This window comes from Sarcophilus harrisii, chromosome 6 (assembly GCF_902635505.1).
Source record: "Sarcophilus harrisii chromosome 6, mSarHar1.11, whole genome shotgun sequence".
NCBI classification, from domain to species: Eukaryota; Metazoa; Chordata; class Mammalia; order Dasyuromorphia; family Dasyuridae; genus Sarcophilus; species Sarcophilus harrisii.
The window spans coordinates 200,171,320-200,184,460 of NC_045431.1; the positions used below are offsets into that span (position 1 = coordinate 200,171,320).

Consider the following 13,141-nt stretch of genomic DNA (forward strand, 5'->3'; position numbering starts at 1 on the left):
ATCACACCATCACCCCCACACGGATACAGGTGGTCACACAACCTGTCACACAATCACACTCCCTCACACAGCCGGTCACACATGTAGTCATGTGGTCACACATGTAGTCACGTGGTCACACACATAGTCACGTGATCACACCATAACACCCCCACACGGATACAGGTGGTCACACAACCTGTCACACAATCACACTCCCTCACACAGCCGGTCACACACGTAGTCACGTGATTACACCATCACACCCCCACACGGATACAGGTGGTCACACAACCTGTCACACAATCACACCCCCTCACACAGCTGGTCACACACATAGTCACGTGATCACACCATCACCCCCACACGGATACAGGTGGTCACACAACCTGTGACACAATCACACTCCCTCACACAGCCGGTCACACATGTAGTCACGTGATCACACCATCACACCCCACACGGATACAGGTGGTCACACAACCTGTCACACAATCACACTCCCTCACACAGCCGGTCACACACATAGTCACGTGGTCACACCATCACCCCCACACGGATACAAGTGGTCACACAACCTGTGACACAATCACACTCCCTCACACAGCCGGTCACACATGTAGTCACGTGATCACACCATCACACCCCCACACGGATACAGGTGGTCACACAACCTGTCACACAATCCTCCCTCTCACAGCCGGTCACACATAGTCACGTGGTCACACCATCACCCCACACGGATACAAGTGGTCACACAACCTGTCACACAATCACACTCCCTCACACAGCTGGTCACACACGTAGTCACGTGGTCACACCATCACCCCCACACGGATACAGGTGGTCACACAACCTGTGACACAATCACACTCCCTCACACAGCCGGTCACACACGTAGTCACGTGTGATTACACCATCACACCCCCACACGGATACGAGTGGTCACACAACCTGTGACACAATCACACCCCCTCACACAGCCGGTCACACACGTAGTCACGTGATCACACCATCACCCCCACACGGATACAGGTGGTCACACAACCTGTGACACAATCACACTCCCTCACACAGCCGGTCACACACGTAGTCACCTGATTACACCATCACACCCCCACACGGATACGAGTGGTCACACAACCTGTGACACAATCACACCCCCTCACAGCCGTCACACACGTAGTCACGTGATCCACCATCACCCCACACGGATACAGGTGGTCACACAACCTGCCACAATCACACCTCCTCACAGCCGGTCACACACGTAGTCACGGATCACACCATCACCCCACACGGATACAGGTGGTCACACAACCTGTCACATCACCTCCCTCACACACGGTCACACGTAGTCACCTGATTACACCATCACACCCCCACACGGATACGAGTGGTCACACAACCCTGTGACACAATCACACCCCTCACACAGCCGGTCCACACACGTAGTCACGTGATCACACCATCACCCCCACACGGATACAGGTGGTCACACACCCTGTCACACAATCACACCCCCTCACACAGCCGGTCACACACGTAGTCACGTGATCACACCATCACCCCCACACGGATACAGGTGGTCACACAACCTGTGACACAATCACACTCCCTCACACAGCCGGTCACACACGTAGTCACCTGATTACACCATCACACCCCACACGGATACGAGTGGTCACACAACCTGTGACACAATCACACTCCCTCACACAGCCGGTCACACACGTAGTCACGCGATCACACATCACCCCCACACGGACACACACGTGCTCACACGATCCTTCGCCCACCGGTCCCAGAATCTATCACAGCCGCACAGACAGAGTCCCATGATCACGCCCACACAGATCCCACTGGACTCTCCCGTGCCGTGTCACACAGGCACACACACGAGCACCCCGGATAGGGCGGGCGGCAAGGCCGGCCTCGGCAGGAAGCCTGCTCCCTCTCTCCCTCCTTCTGGTCCTCCCTCTCTCCTTCCCTCCCGGGAGGCGGAGGCCCCGCCCCGCCCCGCCCCCTCATGAATATCCCGCCCCAGATTGGCGCGGGCCCCGCCCGCCGCCATTGTCGCGGCTCGGAGGCTGTGCTCGCCGCCTGGGCGCTGAGGAGGGAGGCTGAGGAGCGCGGACCCCACCGGCCCTCGCGGCCCCCGCTGCTCGCCCCGGCGGCCCCGCGCCGCGTCCCCCGCGCCGCCCCTCCGGGAGCCGCGGCGCCCCGCCCGGCGCCGCCCAAGCCCCGCCGCGGCGCCCCGGCCCGCCCGCGCCGCCCTGCAGCCCGCCCGCCCTCCGCGGCCTGCGCCGGCCCCGGAGGGGTGGGGAGCGGGCCTCCGCAGGGGCCGGACGCCTCATGGCCGCGGCAGTGGCTGGCGGGACGGCTCCGGGCAGGAGAAGTACCGGCTCGTGGTGGTGGGAGGAGGTGGCGTCGGCAGTCGGCGCTCACCATCCAGTTTATCCAGGTGACCGGGACGCGGCCCGGGCGGGGCCTCCGCTGGGAAGGGGGAGGGAGCCTGCCCGTGGGGGAGGCCTGAGGTGCCCCATGGGGGAGGGGACTGACTGCCCCGGGAAGAGGGGGCTGACATTGCCCCTGGGGGGGGGGGCAGGGAGCTGAGACTGCCCGGGAGTGGCCCCCTTGGGAGGAGGAGGGTGAGACGGTCTCCCCCCCACCTACGTGGGGGAGGGGGGGACCGGGGCCACCCGGTGCGGTGCGCCGACTGCTCGGGCCGAGAAAGTTGTGGGTGCCGGCCTCCCATCTCGGCCTGGCTGGTGCCCGCTGCGCGGCCGGTCGGGGCCGGGGGCTCCCGAGGAATGCGGAGGGGAGGGTGGGGAAGATGTTAATCCACCTTATCTCCGGAGCGGGGGCAGCGGGGGCCGGCCGGGCAGCGGGGGCCGGCCCGGGGGCTGCTTCAGCCCCCGCCCCACCCCCCTCGGAACTTGGTGGTCCTGGAGCCGGGGAATCCCTTGCTCCCGCGCCATCCTCTGCTTGGAAATTGGGGAGCCCCCAGCCCGGGATTCGCGTCCCCGTAGCGGGGGTCCGGCCTGTGAGATGCCTCCTGCTGGTTTAAAGGCCATCTCCAGGGGTTTGACTGGTGTGAGACAAAGAGATGAAATTGTTTTGTGCACTTTATGCACGTGTTAGAACCTTCCCTCCTTTGGGTGGAACTATAGACATACGGGGGAAATGGAGAAATGAAAATCGAGCCAGAGAAACCGTCCCGTTCCTCCGAATTTCTGGCGTTCGCCGCCCAGTATTCCGCTCCTCCTTTCCCAAATCGCTGTCGTGAGCGGTGTCTTTATTGTAACGGATGAACAAGCCAAGATGGGGAGGTTTGGGCGATTTGTCAGATTGAGCCAGATAGGAAGGCGAGGAGGCAAGACTCCCAGCTTGGAAATTCGGGCAAGATTGAAGGGGCTTCAGCCTTCAGTTGGATGACTTGCCCCCGAGATCCCACTGAAGTAATAAGTGAGGGATTAGGCACTGAAATCGGTGTTGTGACTCCAAATCCTGCTTTCTCTTTGACCATCCTCCACCCTTCCTTTATTTTACATTTATCTAACTTGTGCATCTACTCTAGCTTCCCACCCTAAAATAGTTTCTTCTGTGTTCAACTATATTTATTAAGTAACTCCTTTGTTCCAGACTGTGGGTCAGCTAGCTACCCTTAGGCTGTGAGCTTGCGTCTGGGTGGGGAAAATCGGAGGTAGAATACTTTGACGTAGTTCCACGGATAGTTTTTAAATCCCTTGTTGCTAGGTACTAAGCTGTACATAAAAAAGATAGAAAATGCAGTTCTATTCTTTTGACCTACAAAATCTAGAGTTCACTAGGGAGTTTGAATGGTACACAAATAAATGAATTGGAATGAGGAAAGTATGTGAAAGGTCAAATTGTGATAAGAGAAGGCGGGGGAGGGTGCTGGGAAGATCAAGGAAGGCCTCATGGAGGAGGTGGTCTGAACTAGGGCCAGAGAAAAGGAAAGATTTCCTACAGGTGGAACATTGAATGGTACTCTTTACAGAGATGGAGAACAATTTTTAGAATTTAAAAAATTAATTTCTTAGAATTTGCTGCTAGAGACAGGACTCTGATTTTTTTAAATTCTTGATTTCTTCAATCTCAAAAATCAGGTGCTAATGAATTAACAATCTTTATAATCGGCTTTTGTCAGTTCTTGAGTCCTAAGAGATGTTTAGGTGGTCGTTTGGTGCAAGCAGTGATCTGTATTCACTGCTTGGTTTTGTGAGCATATCCTGAAAAGGATAGTAAAAAGTATGCTTTAGTAGGTTTTATATCATTTATATAGTTTTATATCATTTCCAGTGCATTGTTCTAAAATGGAATACTTAACCACTTCTTCCCTTATTACTTAATGTGTATTAACAGCTACAGATATCATCTCATGTGGAAATTGACAGTCATCTGTCATGTTGATGCTATGAGTGATAACCTTTGCAATAATGTGGGACTAAACAACCTAAAAGTTGTTACTTCAGGTTAACAAACATTTGTTAAGTACCTGGGTGTTGTGATACAAAGATTAAAGAAAAAACTAAAATTCCAGAACCGGTCCTGGCTCCAAGAATTTGGGGGTGAGGTGGGGGAGAGGAGAGGAAGGCATGCATTCTGAAATATAAATAGAACTGTTTTTACAAAGTAATGCAAAGTAATTCTTGGATGGAGCAAGTACTAATCACCTCAGGGATCTCTGGTGTAGGAGATGGCACCCCAGTGATGCTTTGAAGGAACTAAGGTATTCTGCCATCTGGAGATGGAGGGAGTAGATATTAAACACTGATCATTTGGAGAAGGGCTTTGAGGTGGTCACAGGAATGCTATGTGTGGGAAATAGCTTGTAGACCAAAGTGATTGGAATGGACAGTGTGTCAAGTAGAATATTATTAACTAATACTGGAAAAATAGTTTCCAGCCTGAAAATTTTGTGTATTATGCTAGAAGCAATGAGGAACAATTGAACAGTTTGAGTTGGGAGTGACATGATCAGATCTGCATTTTAGTAATGTCAGTAGTGTCAGTAATTGAGACTTGGGCTGCCAAAAATATTTGAAAAGTAATAGTAGGAAGTGAGAAATTTGGTTTAGGCTGTAGAATCTAGGATGCTGTCATGTGGCTATTTCCCAAGGGCTTAGGGGTAACATTAGGAAACTGACAGCAAAGCGATTTATAGCAGGCTTTTCTCTGGGGAGTATGGTCTCATGGTTAGAACAAAGTGGGAGGTGTGAAGGTGGAATTATAGATTCTTTTCCTGACTCCACTATTCATAAATTGTTTTACTTAAAATACACAAAACCACAAGTGGTTAAAAACTTTGTTTGGCTTCCAATTGTTTGAATCCTAAATGAGTATAGTGATTAGAAATTCTCTGGGGTGAAGATACTTGTGGAAGAAAGGTACTGGATATTGGATATAAGACTGAATAGGAAATCGGGACATGCCCGTTTCAATTTTACTTCTGATACTTAATGTTCCTGTGATCTTTGGCAAGGAATTTTTTCAAAAGTAAAAGCACTATAGAATACAAATGCTTTTTTGGAAATCTTGTAATAAACATCACGTTGTAAGCATTGACCATCTAGTTTATAGAGAGCATTGAGCTAGGTGCACATTGATGTAAAGAAAGTTGAGGTGACACATGATCCTTCCCTTGGAAATTTTCCCTTGAGGAAAAGCAACATTTAATTAAAATGACTAGATAATTTTTAGTCAAGTCCCATTTATGGCACATTTAATTGTGTGACCTGCAGAATTTGAAGTCCTAAAGGAAGTCAGGAAGGGAGAGATGAAGGTTAAAGAGGGAGAGCATTCCCATGCCTGCTACAGTAATAGAAAAGTTGGGAAGAAGAAGGGATTGGGGGAAAGACGAGTTCTTATATTGAATATGTTGAATCTGACATGTCTGTGGCAGTCCAGTGAGCCATAGAAAGGACAGTTAATTATGTGGAACAGGAGAAGGACTAAGGCTGGATATTTAGATTTTGGAATAATCTGTATAAGTTTGAACCTATGGTTTCACCAAATGAAAGAGCAAAAGAGATGCCTCAGGACAGACCTTTTGGTGATACCTGAGGTTAGTGGACATATCTTGAGGTAAAGATCCACCAAATGAGTCAGAAAAGAGTAGTCAGACAGGTAGGAGGAAAACCTGGAGAAGGCAATGCCTTTATAGAGGAAAAAGTATCGAGGAGGAAATGGGGTTCCATGACGTTGCAGAGACGTCACAAAGAATGGGGTTTGAGAACAGTCCATTAGTTTTGGCAGTGAAGTGACTGGTAACTTCAGAGAGAGCATGTTTGTTTGAATGATGAGGTCTGAAGCTTCCTGATTAGAAGAGCTTAGAAACGAGTGAGAGTAATGGAAGTGGAGTTCCCAGTTATTGGTGGTTAAAGTCACAGATGATTTTTTTTTTTTTTTGTAAGTATGGAGAAGACGTGGGTGAGGTGGGGTTTTTTGGCAGTTGAAAAAGATCCAGTCGATGGGAAAGATGGAAGATTAGAGAGAGAGAGTGAATGGTAGTAAAGGCAAAGTGATGAAGAAGACAAAGGGCATTTTTAAGAGTAGTTGTCTTTTTCAGATAGAAGCAGAAGGAAATTCTAGCCTAAAATTTTCTTGATCTAATAGTCATCCTTATCGAATTAGATCTTTTATTTTGGTTAGTCTTACTGAGAGAAAAGAATATTTAGTGTATGTTTTTTTTTTTTAAATAGCATTAGAATGTTCAATGCTGAAAATAGTTTTAATTCAGAATTTTTTTTTTTAATTGAAAAAGAATCCCTAGCTTTGAATTAAAGAGTCATAGCAAAGTGAAAAGAGAACATCGTTAGGTAGAAAAATCTGGGGGAGAAAAGAGCACTGATTTTAGGAGATAGAAAATTTGATGCTTTTTAACTTTGTTATCCTGGACAAATCATCAAGCTTTCCTGGGCTTCAGTTTTCTTATCTGTAAAGTGAGGATAATTCATGGGGACTACCCAAAATTTTCATTCCACATTTTTCCAGGGCCTTATCTATTGGCTACATTAGTCATTATGTGAATAGTGGCAGTAAGTAAAATACTAGGATGGTTATGGGAATAGAATGCTAGACTTGAAGTCTTGAAGACCTTAATTCAAATCTCTCTTTGGACTCTTGGCAAATCACATGTTTCTCAGCTTTACTTTTCTCATCTGTAAAATGGGAATAATGATAGCACCTAACCTACCAGAGTGGTTGTGACACTCAAATGAAATAATCGTACCGTGATTGCTAATCTATAAGCAATATATAAATGTTAGCTTATGATTGAATTTGAGTTTAATTTCCTGGAAAGTTTCTGGTCATACAATCAAAGAAGAATGTATTTCAAACCTTTGATGATTGAGATTAAGATTTACATATTTTCTTTTCTACAGTATCTTTGGGAATCTGAAAGAAATCCTTCTAGTGGGCCTTTTTTTTTTTTTTTTTTTTTTTTTTTTTTTAAACCTTTTTACCCTGCTGGAATTGGTAATCTCTGTAATGATTTTAGTGTTTAAAATTCCACTTGCTTGTAGCATGAAGGGTGTTCTGGGTTGTGCTACTTTGTCCCAAAAGACAATTATTAAACGAGATTGAGTAAAGCTGATTTTTCTCTCTGTTAATGTTGCAATAGAGTTCTTGCTCTAGTCTAGACTGGACTATATGCCCTTTGAGTTGTGAATTCTTTGTGATGCTTGATTTAGTGAATTGTGTTTCCCTTTTAGGAAAATTGCATTTGTGGGTTTCTGTATGTTTGAGTTAACATTGTCCTGGTAATCTCTCTTAGGGTTATTCTGCTCTGGAGGAGGAAATTGGAACTTTGAATAAGTGCTCAGACCTTCAGGAAGCATTAGATGAAGTACCAGGAATTCTTTGAAATAAAAGAGCTCCAAAGCACTTTTTTGTTTGTTTGTTTTGTTTGTTTGTTTGTTTCTAGAAGGAGCTAGGGCCTAGAAGACCAAGGTACTTGATTTTAGAGGAAGCCTGGGTTTTAGTTTGAAAAATAAGATATTGATATTTTTTGTTTTTACATTACTTTGTTTTTCTCTTGTATTCCTTCCCTTCCTGGAGAGTCAACTCATTAAAAAAGAATTTTTAAAAAAGAGAGAAAGGAGAAAAAATTCAGCAAAAACTAATCAGCATATTGGGGAATAACTAACTTGTTTTCCTTCCTCCCCCTTCCCACCTTGGCCATGGATCTTTTTGAAATTGTAGGCTCTGTATCTAGTTTAACTACTATCATCCGCTTTGCTCATTGTTTCTAGGTCACTTTCTAAGGGATCTCTTTGTAGAAGCTCTGCTGCTTACTTGTAGGCTAGTATTTCATGTCTGGATTCCAGGGCTAAGGGGCTGGAAATCTTTATTCAAGTCCTAGCTCAGACTCCACCTTGTCCCTGCAGCCTTCCTGGATTCTCTTCCCTTCTCCACCCCATGAAAACTAGGTGATACAGTTCTTTAAAGGCAAAGACTATGTACTTTCTTTGTATTCCCTGTGCTGGGCACAAGCTTGGCACACAGGAGACAGAAATATTTGTTGTGTTGCTTTTTGGGGAGGGAAAGATATTGTTAGATGTAGACCAAACCAGTGCAAATTTTTCCAGCTTATTAGACTTTCCCCCCTCCCCCCCCAATTCTCTGAAAGGCATACCAATTTTAACTTTGTGTACTTTGCTTTTTTAGCTAAAGGATCCATAAAAAAAAAAAAAAAAAAGTGATTTTTTCTGTAGGAGAGAAGTAAAATGAAACCCCAAATCTATGTTTGCTGTTGCACTCTTGAGCTAGGAAGTTCTGAGCTGCAGTGAATAAGCTGATGGTGCGGCCACACCAAGTCGGGCATCATTGTGGTGATCCCCCTTGGAGCAGGGGCCACGGAGGGATGAGCTGGCCCATGCCAGAAAAACTGAGCAGGTTCAAACCTCCAGAACCAGGTAGTAGTGGGCTGCCCTGCACTTCTAACCAGGGTAAGCCAAGAGGACCCAGTCTTTTCAAAACAAATAAACAAAACTCAATATAACCTAAATTTTTAAAAATTGTGTATATTTAAGAACCTATTATGCTACCTAAAGCTTCAGATCTGAAAAAGTGCCCCAATAAAACTGGGCAGTTTGTATTCTTTGTTCAAATGTTACTGGCCTTGTTGAAAATAAAAGCTTATCAGAGAGATGTTTGTTTAGTTGTTTCAGTTATATAGACTGTGAAGTCTCTCACTATGGAGAGAATGCACTGGTAACCTTTGTCCCTTGGGATTCTTCCTGGGAAGCTTGTCTAGTTCTGACCCCACATCTGGGCATCCCTGCAGTTAGCAGGAGGTATGACCTGTCAGCTCAAGCCCAGGGGGGTTCGGTATGTGAAAGCCTCTATGGTTCTACTGGAGAATGGATTAAAACTGAAGGACTGATGACCCTAAGGGAAATTAGAAACATTCATCCTAGAGAGTTAGGGGAAGTTGATCATATTCATGCATTTAAAGGGTTGTGAGGAGGAACCAGGTATAAACTTGTGTGGTTTAGTCATAGAGGATAAGACTAGGAACAGTTGGTTGATGTTGCTGAGAAACAAATTTGGGGTCAATATAACTAACAACGAGGACTAGCCAGAAATAGAATGAGCAGCTATGGTCTTCCTTGTCTGTAGAAGAGTCTAGGTGACCCCTTCTTAGGGGAGATTGTAGACCTGATTGGTTCTGATTTGTATTAGATGAGGTCTTTGCTGAACTTCAGGTCTTCTGATTGCATGTGTGAAACAGTGCTCGTTGCCCAGGCCTTCCTGAGGGTCTTCTGGGCTTCTGACACCTCACATTTCTGGGTAGAGCTTTACAAATGGCTACTTATTTTCCTTGCAACAGTACTATGAAATAGCAATGCATGGGTTGATAAGTCACTTAACGCCTTCATTTCATGAGGGGACTGCACAATACCTAACTGGTCTTTGCTCCATTTGCCAGGTGAAACTCAGCCAGGTTAATTCCCTTTCCTAGGTCCTATCTAGTAATCACTGGAGTTGAGGCTTAGGGTAGCTCTGCTGTATTTCCTCTTTTTCAGATGGTTCAGTATAGTGGATCTAGTTGGGGTTCTCAGTCTGTTGTCGCCTTAACCTGCATTTCCAGCCTTGAATCTGAAATGGCTTGACCTCTGATGATGAGTTTGGGGAGTCGGTTAAAGCTTAGCGGGGCATATACTTTCTTGGATACAATGCCCCACTGAGGATCCACTACCCTTCCTGTCTTCCTCGTGGCTCCTGGGAAGAAGCAGCACAGTTAGAGATATGCTGACTTCTTGGGGTCTATACTAAGCTGTGTGATTGGGGCCTTGGACCTTAAGGGCCTCTTCTGATCCTAAGTCACTTTTTGCATCTTCTCCCCAAAACTTACGGCTTCCCAGAAACCTTTCTTAACTCCTTCAATCCTAAAATCTAGAACCAGAACTGGATTCTGAGAGGAAGGCAGCTGAGCCTAGGGCATCTGTTATTGGAAGACCTGAGTTTGAATTGCTCAGCTTCTCTCCTGTAAAGTGGAGCAAATGAGCTTTAAAGCTCCTCCCAGTTCTAAGTCTTTTCCTTCTGTCACATCTTTTCCAAATTTGCCATATTGAGATCCACTTTGTGAATGGATTCACCCCTGTTGGCTTTATCTACCTTTTCATTCTCCTACCTTATTCCCAGCCAGCCATTCTCTGATCCTGTTCCACAAGTGCTCCCTGCCTGGCCCCTGCGCCTCCTTCCCTTCTCCCTCTTTAGTTCTACTTCTTAGCTAACCTGGGCTTCTTCAGACTCCAACTAAAACCTGGTCTTTGACTATGGAAAGCCTTCCCCAGATCCTCTTGCTTCTCTTGCCTTCCTTCTTTGAATTGTGGCTTGTTTATCTATGTGGTGTGTAGCTCCTTTGCACATCTCGCCTTGTTGTTTTTCCTATTGAGGGCAGACTGCCTTCTGCCTTTTTTGAATCCCCTGTATTTAGTATTGGGTCTGCCACATAGTAGGTCCTTAATAAAAACTTATTGACTGACTTTATCTGTCCATCTTAGACAGATTCTGACACTAAACATACTGTATACTGCTTATTAATGATAGAATTTGCTGTTTTACAGGACATAAAGAAATGATTGAAAAGAAAGGTTTTAGGAGGAAGAAACAAGGTAAATCTATTGTCATTTCTAGGTCAGCAGCAGTTACCCAGAGACTGAGGCTGTTTCTGTGATTTCTTTTGAAAGAATATAATGCTGAGAGGCTACATATTATAAATTAATATCAGTAGTGATCTGTTTGATATGTCATAGATTTACTTGAAGCTTGTTGTTTTAGCAGTTTGGTCCAGAACAGGGAAGTGTCTTAAAAGAAAATCATCTTTATTTCATTTGTCTTTGATAGTTCTGACTTGGGAGATTTTGAACAGCTTTTAATGTGGTCTGAAGATTTATGAATTTGTACATTTTCTTAGTGGATTTTCTTCCAGCGCCTTATGTCTGGTTACATGATATATAGGGTTGAGATTACAACATGTAGCAATTTGTGAAGTGAAAGGAAAGGAAGAGAAAACGTGTAAGCCAGTGCTACGAAAGGAGGATTTTTGATTTTCAAGAGTGTAATCTTTCAGTAAACATCAAGCACTTACCATGTGCCTAGCATTGTGCTAATAAGCATTGCATTTAACTGAATTACAAGTTGTAGAAGAGGGCATATAGAAAATGTCTTTTCTATTCTGGCTTCTGAATTAAAGACAGCCAAACGAGATGGATGGCATCTTTGAAGTGGGACATTTTTTGTCTTATATAAAATAAAACAATCTCCCTCACCTTCCCCCACCATTGATGATCATCTGGCTCTGATATGAGAGAACTCAGAATAAGAAGGAAGCACTGAGAGTTTGGAAGTTTAGGGAATCTCAGAGATTACAGACTAATCCTTTGAACCATGACAAGAGGATTCCCTCTTACGGGAATGCCATATATGTTAGCCTTCGATGATTGGGCTGACGCTGGTTTCAAACTGTTGTATAAATAGGTGACTTTTATAAGTGGAATAGTCATTTTCTTGCCAAAGTCAGAAACCCACTTTTTATTTAGTTGAAAAGGAGGGCGGTGAGGAGGATGTGTTGAATGTAGTAATTCACATTTAGGCCTGGTTGGTTGTCCTCCGTCCCTCCTAAGTGGTGTTTTTAAACAGCTGTGCTCACACTCCTAGGACCTGCTGCTGCTATGTTACAGGAAGTTTCATTTATAGTGTTCAGTTGGGAAGCTCTGTCTGACTTTGCTTTGCAGGCCTGTACTGTAGAGAGCCTGAAGCAGGGATTTAAATCCTCTCTTCCCCACAGTACAGCATATTTGACTGTGGTTCGTGTTTCTCTTGTAAGCAGGCGCTCGTTTCAGAAGAGAGTCCTGGTCAAATCAGTTAATAGAGTAGTATGACATGGGCGACTTGAGTTTGTGGTTTGAAATGAATAGTACATGGTGCACAGCTGTTGTTCCAACAGCTTTTCTCCAGCTGTCATGCACTGCCCATCAGAAAATACCCCACATTCTCTTTTTACTGAACTCTTGGTAACACGCTCTACTTTATTACTCAAAGAAATGGAACACACCGATGAGTTTGACCTTTTTCACTTACCTGCCTATCAGTTGCTAAATTGAATTGGTTTTTTGTGACTCAACTAGTTGGTCAGCCTTCCAGTTCTAGTTCTGTGCTGGATAATAGAGGTTTGGGAAAAGTAGCTTCCTTTCCTAAAATATTAAGTATGAAATTGTTTGGATCAGAAAGGCTTATTAGGTGCAGTAGCTTTTAGACATAAAGAAGTCCCCATTTTGCTCTACCATTTCCTCTACCCTTGCTTTTAGGGGATTATCATTTTTCTCAGATATTTCTCCCCATCCCATCTCCTTTCACTATTGTTTCTGTATTTATAGGTTTCTTAGTATTTTGCAAGGCTCAGAGTTTTTGCTGGCTAAATTATTTTGAGAATGCTGTAGTATATAACCAGGCTTACATCTTATGGTTATGCCATTATTTTGCTTTGAATTAAAGTTGAAATTGTGATGTCGAACCCCTATAGAACATGGTAAAGAGAAACTTGTAAGTGTGAAGAAGACTTCTGTGATTAATAAAAAATTAGATTTTGCTTCTTATGGTTTTAAAGTGCTTTACTTATAGTCAA

At 44.9% G+C, this 13,141-nt stretch overlaps 1 protein-coding gene across 1 annotated transcript in view; it reads left to right on the forward strand.

The window, feature by feature from the left end:
• The first annotated feature begins 2,333 nt into the window (after nucleotides 1-2,333).
• RRAS2 (RAS related 2) overlaps nucleotides 2,334-13,141 on the forward strand; it is a 79,980-nt gene continuing 69,172 nt past the window's right edge. The window contains exon 1 of the mRNA XM_031942965.1: nucleotides 2,334-2,443. The gene's annotated coding sequence lies outside the window, so the exon portion shown is untranslated. The remainder of the gene's footprint in view (nucleotides 2,444-13,141) is intronic.